Source organism: Phyllobates terribilis, unplaced genomic scaffold (genome assembly GCF_046119375.1).
Source record: "Phyllobates terribilis strain yellow unplaced genomic scaffold, ASM4611937v1 Scaffold_3__8_contigs__length_932513732, whole genome shotgun sequence".
NCBI classification, from domain to species: domain Eukaryota; kingdom Metazoa; phylum Chordata; class Amphibia; order Anura; family Dendrobatidae; genus Phyllobates; species Phyllobates terribilis.
The window spans coordinates 344,284,591-344,294,526 of record NW_027362763.1 but is presented as its reverse complement, the minus strand read 5'-3'; positions in this window follow the sequence as shown (position 1 = coordinate 344,294,526).

Sequence of the window (9,936 nt, the reverse complement as noted above, 5' to 3'; positions counted from 1 at the left end):
CTGAGCTCCAGCATGAAACAGCCAGGAGCGGTGTCAGCGCTTCCCCGGGCTGTTAACGCGCTGAATGCTGCGATCGAGAGCGATCACAGCATTCAGGAGGCAGGCAGAGGGACGGAAGCTCCCTCTGCCTTCAGAACGGCACCCCGCGACGTCATAGCGGGGACCCGACTATTGCCATGGTCACCAAGCTACTGAAAACTTCTGAGGCCATGCTCACAGCATGGTCTCAGGAGATTTGACTATAGGTATAATGTACTGCAATGCTAGTGCATTGCAATACATTATACTTGTGGAAAAAGTGAAAAAAGTGAAAGTCCCATAGTGGGACTAAATAAAAAAAAATAAAAAAAGTATAAAAAAAATTGTAAAAATCTAAAAAAAAGTAAAAAAAATAATAAAATATATTACACTAATAAATATACATTTTTATGTAAAAAAAATAAATATAAACAAAAAAAGTACACACATTTAGTATCGCCAAGTGCGGAACGGACAAATCTATAAATGTGTCACACTAGTTAACACTTTCAGTGAACAGCGTTAAAAAAAAAAAAGTGGAATAAAATGCGATCAAAAAGACGAATGTAAATAAAAATGGTACCACTGAAAACGTCATCTTGTCCTGCAAAAAACAAGCCGCCATACAGCTCCATCAGTAGAAAAATAAAAAAGTTATAGCTCTCAGAATAAAGCGATGTAAAGATAATTAATTTTTCTATAAAAGTTTTTATTATGTAAAAGCGAAAAAACATTTCAAAAATTACATAAATGAGGTATCGCTATAATTGTACTGACCAGAAGAATAAAGATGCCTTATCAATTTTACCACACGCAGAACAGCATAAAATTTTTTTTTAAAAAAAAAAACAATTCTTGAATTGTTTGTATTTGTTTATTCTGCCTCTCAAACATCAGATTAGATTTGCCTGAAATGGTACCAATAAAAACGTCAACTTGTCCCACAAAAAATAAGCCCTCACATGACTCTGTCGGCCGAAATATGGAAAAATTATAGCTGTCAAAATATGGCAATGCAAAAACTAGTCTTTGCAAAAAAAAAAAGCGTCTTTTAGTGTGTGACAGCTGTCAATCATAAAAACCTGCTATAAATCAAGTATCGCTGTAATCACACGGACCCAAAGAATAAAGTCGCCTAATCACTTATACCGCACGAGGAACGGAGTAAAAGTTAAATAGAACCAATTCTTCACCTTCTGCTTATTTGTTCATTCTGCCTCTCCAAGATCACAGTAAGGCTCTGCTCACATTTATCTTGTGCTCTGCGCTGAGCGCTTACACCGGGGTTTCCATGTAAATCTCTGAAATATGTGATTCAGACCCCGGCAGAAGATTCCCCATAATGAAGCAGAAGGAGGCACTGTGGACGCCGTCTGACTTATGATCCGGCGTTTAGACATAGATAAAAGTGCGGTCAGCCACAGTTTTGTGAACCTCTGAAAAGGACAACGCTGAACAGAGGCCAGACGGAGTCCAGAGTAACTCTGCTGCCTCATCTATTATAGTGAATGGATCCCTTGGGAGTTTCATCTGAATCACTTCATTCGGAGATTTAGATGGAAACCCCAAAGTAAGTGCTCAGCATAGAGCTCCAGATAAATGTGATCTAAAATGTTATGTAAAATGTTCCCAATAAAAGCTTCACATAAAAAGCCCCCACTCAGGTCTGTGTTAATGTATGTATTTGTTAATGGAAATATAGGGGGCTTCAATGTTACTGGTAGTACAAAGGCTCTGGAAAAGCTAAAATGCTCCTCGCCCCCCAAAAGAAATTCAGCAAATTCTGTGCTCCCGAATTCAAATCCCTCCTCACTTCCAAGCCCCACAGTGTGTCTAAACCACATTTAGCATCCACATGTTTGGCAGGGGTATGATTTCCAAATTGGGGTCACTTGAGGGGGGGTTCTGCTCTTCTAACACTTAGGGGCTCCGTATATGGAGTCTGCAAATTATTCTAGGAAAATCTGCCCTCCAGCAGGCAAATAGCGCTCTGTCCCTCCCAAGTCTCACCGTTTAGCTAAGCAGTACTGTACAACCACATGTGAGGTATTGCCATGTTCAGTGGAAATTGTGTGACACATTTTGGTACCATTTTTTTTACCAATTTCCCCATGTGAAAATGTAAAATCTGGGGCTAAAACAAAATATTTGTGGTAAAAATTTAATTATTTTTTCTTCACTGCCCAATGGTATAAAATTCTGTGACACATCTGTGGTGTCAATATGATCACTGCACCTTTAGATGAATTCATTGAGAGGTGTAGAATTCATTGAATTCATTGAGAAATTCCACAACAACTTTTGAGGTCCATTTTTTCCTGTTATCCTTGTGAAAATAAAAAAATTTGGCCTAAAAGATAATTTTTGTGGAAAAAATTTTTTTTATTTTCACAGCTCTTCGTTATAAAATTCTGTGAAGCACCTGGGGGTTCAAGGTGTTCACCACACATCTAAATATGTTCCTTGAGGGGTCTAGTTTCCAAAATGTGGTCACTTGTGGTATGTTTCCACTGTTTAGGCACGTCAGGGGCACTCCAAACGCGACATGGCGTCCGCTTTCGATTGCAGCCAATTTTGCATTCAAAAAGTCAAACAGTGCTCCTAGCCATCCGAACCCTGCCGTGCACCCAAACAGTGATTTTCCCTCACATATCGGGTATTGGCATACTCAGGAGAAATTGCACAACTCATTTTGAGGTCCATTTTCTCCTGTTATCCTTGGGAGAGAAAAAATTTGGAACTAAAATATCATTTTTGTGGAAAAAAATAGATTTTTTATTTTCACAGCCCTGTCTCATGCTGCACATAACACATCTGCATCTCTGTGCTATGGGCATAAAAGGGGACAAACTTATGGTGTGGCACCCATGCTCCCCTGACCTCAACCCCATTGAGAACCTCTGGAGCATCATCAAAAGCAGTGTCTATGATGGCGGGAGGCAGTTCACATCTAAGCAACAGCTCTGGGAGGGTATTCTGTTCTCATGCAAAACAATTAAAGCAGAAACCATCCAAAACCTGACAAATCCAATGGACGAGAGAGTTCAGAAGCTCCTTTCGAACAAGGGGTCCTATGTGCAAATGTAACATCACCTAGAATAAAGTTTTGAGTTGAAAACTGTTTGATTTCAGTTTGTAATAACCTGCTAATGCTTATAATTTCAAAAATGACCATTTTTTTTGTTATTTATTAAAATGAAAAGGTTGAAAACTCTGCTGTGCATAATAATTTGGAACATGCATTTTGAGTGCAGTTTGAGTTTTTTATTTTTTTTAAAATATACTGTTATCATAGGCAGTTTGTACAGAAACCTTTCCATTGTACTCTAATAGTTATTTGACTGGAAAATTACAATGACTGCAATTCATATAGATAATTTGGGAAAATCTGAGAAAATATTAATTGCATAATAATTTGGAACACAGTGTATTGAGGCCTAGCAGAGATCCTGAGTCATGCCTTGTTAAGGGGGCTCAGTCCGGGCCATTACTTTGACTTTTGTCTGCACACAACTGCATTTATAACATTATTTGTGTCTTGCAGGTATTTTATTTCCTTAGGTTATACAGTTACAAAAACTGGGCAAATTATCAAACCTGTCATGTTGTCTTTAAGCAAAGAGTAATGCAATACCTGAGCAAACAATCATCTCTAAATGTATAGAGCGTGGAGTGAACCTATTAACACTTAACAGCCATCATGGCTTATTTCCTGGTATGTAACAATAGTTGTATCAAGAAAGCTGCTATTTACTAGGGGCAAACTCAGCAGGAGATCTAGTAAATGCCAGTAACACTGTCAAACAAAAATTGCTTTAACTGTTCTACAGTATGCAAAAACTAAGGGAGATGTCACTTACTATTGCAGTACTAAAACTGCTTGCTACACTCCTGGAGACATTTATAGCCTGTCTCCATGAAAAAGTGTTAACATCATTTAAACCTCTGCTTTTTCTGGGATTTTCGGTCCAGTGGGTGATTTGATCAGTGACTGACAGCTTTCTTTGCATAAGTGTGCATACAGATATAGCTGTTAGTGATGAGCGAGCATGCTCGCTACTGCTCGGTGCTCACCCGAGCATCTCACTGCTCGAGATGCTCAGCGCTCGCCGAGTATTTCCGGGGTTGCTCTGTGGGAGCTCGGGTCTCCTCCCTGCATGTTTGGCACTCTTTAGAGCGCCAATGAACATGCAGGGATTGTCTGCCACTCACTGTAATGCCGTAGCCATGTTGGTTGTGGCATTACAGCATTACAGTGATTGGCTGGCCGCACAGCGTCATCAGGTCTATATCAGACCTGGCGCCGCCATGCTCCTCACAGTCACTCCGTAATCAGACAGTGTAGGGAGAGCAGCTGCTGAGCTAGGGAGAGATTTGCTTGTTTCTAGTTAGTGTAGGTGTACCAAACTATATTAGAGACACATATCCATCTCAACAAACAGTCCTTCTGAGGACTAATCCATCTGCAGTGATATCAGGCAGGCAGTGTATACAGGCAGGCAGGCAGTGAATATAGCAGGCTGCAGTGCACATAGGACAAGAGGCTCCATTTCAGTTCTGGCTGCTGCTGCTGCTGTTAGATATTTCTAGAAATAGGCCCAGGTCTCAGGGACCAGGAATATTTTTTTTTTGGATCTTAATCCTCATTATTTGCTTAAAAAGCAATCCAGAGAACATAGTTTTTCTGTACCATTTGCTTGTTGGCACTGCAGAATACAGCCAGGTCCTTTCCATATTACAGCGCTAAAAATCCAGCTATTTAAGACTGTGTTTTCGCCGTCACACGGATCACATATACGTTTTCAGAAAATACTGCCATTTCTGACCTTCATTAAAAATCTGTTTCAGTATGTCAGTGAAGCAATTGACACCAGTTTGCTGTTCAAAATAGTTACCTACAGGTCAGGCATTTAAAACTGTGGTTTCTCCGTCACACGGATCACATATATGTTTTCAGAAAATACTGCCATTTCTGACCTCCATTAAAAATTAGTTTCAGTGTGTCAGTGAAGCAATTGATACCAGTTTGCTGTTCAAAATAGTTACCTACATGCCAGGTATTTAAAACTGTGTTTTCTCCATCACACGGATCACATATACGTTTTCAGAAAATACTGCCATTTCTGATCTCCATTAATAATTTGTTTCAGTGTGTCAGTGAAGCAATTGACACCAGTTTGCTGTTCAAAATAGTTACCTACAGGCCAGGTATTTAAAACGGTGTTTTTTCCGTCACTCGAATCACATATACGTTTTCAGTAAATACTGCCTTTTCTAAACTTCATTAAAAATTAGTTTCAGTGTGTCAGTGAAGCAATTGACACCAGTTTGCTGTTCAAAATAGTTACCTACAGGCCAGGTATTTTAAACTATGGTTTCTCCGTCATACGGATCACATATACATTTTCAGAAAATACTGCCATTTCTGATCTCCATTAAAAATTTGTTTCAGTGTGTCAGTGAAGCAATTGACACCAGTTTGCTGTTCAAAATAGTTACCTATAGGCCAGGTATTTAAAACTGTGGTTTCTCCGTCACACAGATCACATATACATTTTCAGAAAATACTGCCATTTCTGATCTTCATTAAAAATGTGTTTCAGTGTGTCAGTGAAGCAATTGACACCAGTTTGCTGTTCAAAATAGTTACCTACAGGCCAGGTATTTTAAACTATGGTTTCTCCGTCACACGGATCACATATACGTTTTCAGTAAATACTGCCTTTTCTAAACTTCAATAAAAATTTGTTTCAGTGTGTCAGTGAAGGAATTGACACCAGCTTGCTGTTCAAAATAGTTACCTACAGGCCAGGTATTTTAAACTATGGTTTCTCCGTCACACGGATCACATATACATTTTCAGAAAATACTGCCATTTCTGATCTCCATTAAAAATTTGTTTCAGTGTGTCAGTGAAGCAATTGCCACCAGTTTGCTGTTCAAAATAGTTACCTACAGGCCAGGTATTTAAAACTGTGGTTCCTCCTTCACATGGATCACATATACAGTACAGACCAAAAGTTTGGACACACCTTCTCATTTAAAGTTTTTTCTGTATTTTCATGACTATGAAAATTGTACATTCACACTGAAGGCATCAAAACTATGAATTAACACATGTGGAATTATATACTTATCAAAAGCAAAAGGTGGCTACTTTGAAGAACCTAGAATATAAGACATATTTTCAGTTGTTTCACACTTTTTTGTTAAGTATATAATTCCACATGTGTTAATTCATAGTTTTGATGCCTTCAGTGTGAATGTACAATTTTCATAGTCATGAAAATACAGAAAAATCTTTAAATGAGAAGGTGTGTCCAAACTTTTGGTCTGTACTGTAAGTTTGCTCATGTCAGTGACATGCATGAGGTGAGCTGAGTTCATTGGACATGACCTCGGCTCATCTGGATGCCGTCACAGCCAGACACTGCAGAGCGCAAGCATGCCTGCGCTTCTCAGTGTCTGCGACATGGCAAGCTGGATGGCAGCTTTCGGCTGCGATCCAGCCTGTCATGTGAATCTAGCAGAGCTGGAGCCATCGTGGGAACCATGGAAAGGTAAGGATGAGGTTGCTTTATTATTTTACTTTTATTGCAGAAGACATTGGCTTCAGCTGGAATGGGCGTGATGGTAAGTATGGTTTAATTTAGAACATAAAAAAATTGTGTGTTTATTTCAATTAAAGGACTTTATTCTGCGTGTTGTGTTTTTTTAAATACTTTACTAGAAATTCATGACGGTCATGTCTAATATTGACATGACCCCATGAATTTCGGGCTTAGTGCCAGCTGATAATGCCAAGCTGGCCCTAACCCCTTTATTACCCAGTGAGCCACCGCACCAGGGCCCTGGATGAGTTGGGTACAGCGCCAGAAGATGGCGCTTCTATCAACGCGCCATTGTCTGGGGTGGCTGCGGACTGCAATTTGCAGCGGGGGGGGGGCAGAAAGCTTGGGCCTCCCTGCGCTGCGGATTCCAGCCCCCAGCTGCCTAGATGTACCTGACTGGACACAAAAATAGGGCGAAGCCCCACGTATTTTTTTTTTAAATTATTTCATGAAATAATTAAAAAAAAAGGGCTTCCCTATATTTTTCTGTCCGGCCAGGTACAAATAGGCAGCTGGTGGTTGGGGGCAGCCCGTTCCTGCCTGCTGTACCTGGCTGGACACAAAAATAGGGCGAAGCCCCACAGCAATTTTTTTTAAATTATTTCATGAAATTCATGAAATAATTAAAAAAAGGGCTTCCCTGTATAAATCCTTCTAGAGTTCCCAGAAGGATTTAGGTGGAGGCACTGCATCACATGGAGATAAGAGCTACCGACACCCTGCCCACAGAGGCGGCTTAAACAGGTGTTACTCATTAAGGGCTTGTTCTCATCAGCGTATAAATCGGATGAGTGCAATCGGATAAAAAATCAGATTGCACTCTGACTGTTATTCAATGATTCTGTGCTATACTGCAATTTTTTTCTCATCTTGAATTTGTATAAGAAAAAAATCTCAGCATGTAGCGAGTGGCCGTGTGTATCGAATGTGACTCGCCAATACAAATCAATGGGTGCAAGAAAAAAAATCATACGGACAATGCATGTGCCATCCGATTTTTACACTCACATCTCAAAGGAAACCTGACATTTCATCAGCGAAGTACAGTAAATTCACAGCCCGAACTGTCAGAATAGAATTCTCCATGAAATTAAAATGTTTTTAAATAACGTTTTTACAAGTGGCCATCACACTGAAGAAGATTGGATGAAAATTAGAAAACAAATCGTCCTAGGTTTCTGGATGAAACTTGGACGATTTCTCATACACTTGTCTGCAGACAGTCACAGAACATGTTTGCATTCCCACTTACTGATCTTTCAAAAGCTGCGTTGGAGTCAAGGAAAAACTTCACTTAAGGGAAGCTGACAGCTGATACATGCTGCCCGATCCACTGTGTGCTCGGTCCTGTCAGTGAATGACCGCTAGTAGTGAATGACGAGCACTAAAATGCTCGGGTGCTCGATGCTCGTGTCGAGCAAATTGGAATACTCAGGTGCTCGACCCGAGCAACGAGCCCAATGTAAGTCTATGGGAAACTAAAGTATTTTTCAGGCGGCTTCCCCCGGCGGTCGGCAGAGGGCCTAAAAATTGCCCAAATCGATGGAAACAGTGCTCAAATGACATGGGAACAGTGTGGGGAAGACCCCTGGAAGCATTTCTGACTCCCAGGTTACTGTTGTCAACAATGTTGTCAGAGTATTATGCCACTTTTACGGACAATAAAACATGCAAAAACTAAACCAAAATGGATTTTCCTGGGAAATATGTTAAGGAACATCCTTTCCAGAGTAATGACTTGTATATAAGGCAAAATAAATAACCAAAAACCAAAAATACTCCTCCACGCCTTGGGCTATGTTCACACGTAGCGTTTTTGATGCATTTTTGCACTTTTGCATTGCTTTCAACCAAGACAAATGCATTCACTGGGAAATGTCATTTTAACATTTTACAATCTTATCTGGCCATGTGGTGTGTGACACATCATCAGACACATGCATACAGTGCTGAAAAGACATGGGAACAGCATGGGGAAGACCTCTGGAAGCATCTCTGACTCCCAGGTCACTGCCTAAAAGTGTGCCCATCATAAGTGATCCTTGGCGCATGCGAAGATGCCTCCCGCCATGCACCTGTCATTGCAGACTTGCAACAATCACCGTCCACGTCTTTGTCCCACTGCAGCGTTCAGTTGTACCTACCCCATTCCTTGGCATGCAAGCATAAGTATGCAGCCAGCCACCCACCCACTCACAGGCTGCAATACTATACTGCCAAATTTTTGACAGCTGCTTGCATTTGAAATGTGGCTCGTGGAGGCGGAAGGTGTCCACAATCTTATGGCGGCGGCAACCGGGTATCCATACTCGGTCCCCAGCCGACACTATTTGTCCCGGTATCGTCTCCGCCTTCCACAAGCACGGGTCCCACAACATTACAAGTGACCTCCCCAGTGAACTTACTGGGAAGGACCGCCTACCCACAAACATGTGGTCAAGTGAATGAGGCCAGGGACGGTAAAGAGCCAGCCCACAGATTTTTTGCTGAGTTGTATTTCACCACAGCCATATTGTTTAGCTTGGTGAAAGGACTTGGTAAACCATATCTACTCCAGCTGTCATTTCTCCTGGGAAGTCCTCTAAAGCTGCTTTAACTTGAAATGTGGCCTTTTAGGCTCGTGGAGGCGGAAGCTTTTCACAACCTCATGCCGGCTGCGGCCGGGTGTCCATACTCGGTCCTCAGCCACTACTGTTTCTCCCAGTATCGTCTCCGCGTTCCACAAGCACGGGTCCCACAACATTACCCGTGCCCTCCTCAGTGCACTTCCTTGGAAGGACCACCTAACCAGAAACACGTGGACAGGTGAATGTGGCCAGGGACGGTGCTGAGAGATGTATTTCACCACAGCCATATTCTTTAGCTCGGTGAAAGGACTGGCATAGAGGGAAACCATTTCTACTCTGGGTGTCATTTCTCCCAGGAAGTCCTCTAATGCAGCTTCTTGCAGAAGCAATGGCAGTCCATCCAACATCAACTCGCACTTGTCAAAGGTGCTTTGACACGCAATCATCTTTCTTTGCGCATTTAATTTCATGACTACAGAGTTGGGCAATGGCCTGATCTGCAATGCGGTTTGAGAAATAACATGCATAAGCATGTCCGATCCACATTAAAAAAGCAGCCATAGAGTGTCCGGGAACCTTCCCCCACACTCTTCTTAGCCAGCGCTGCTTCTCGGCAGGGTTGGACGGGCCCACCAGAAAACCAGAGACTCCTCCGGTGGGCCCTGGCTTCTTCTTCAGGAATGTTCATAGTGCCGAGGTGAGGCCATGATGATGATAGATGCCACCATCTGCTTAGTTTT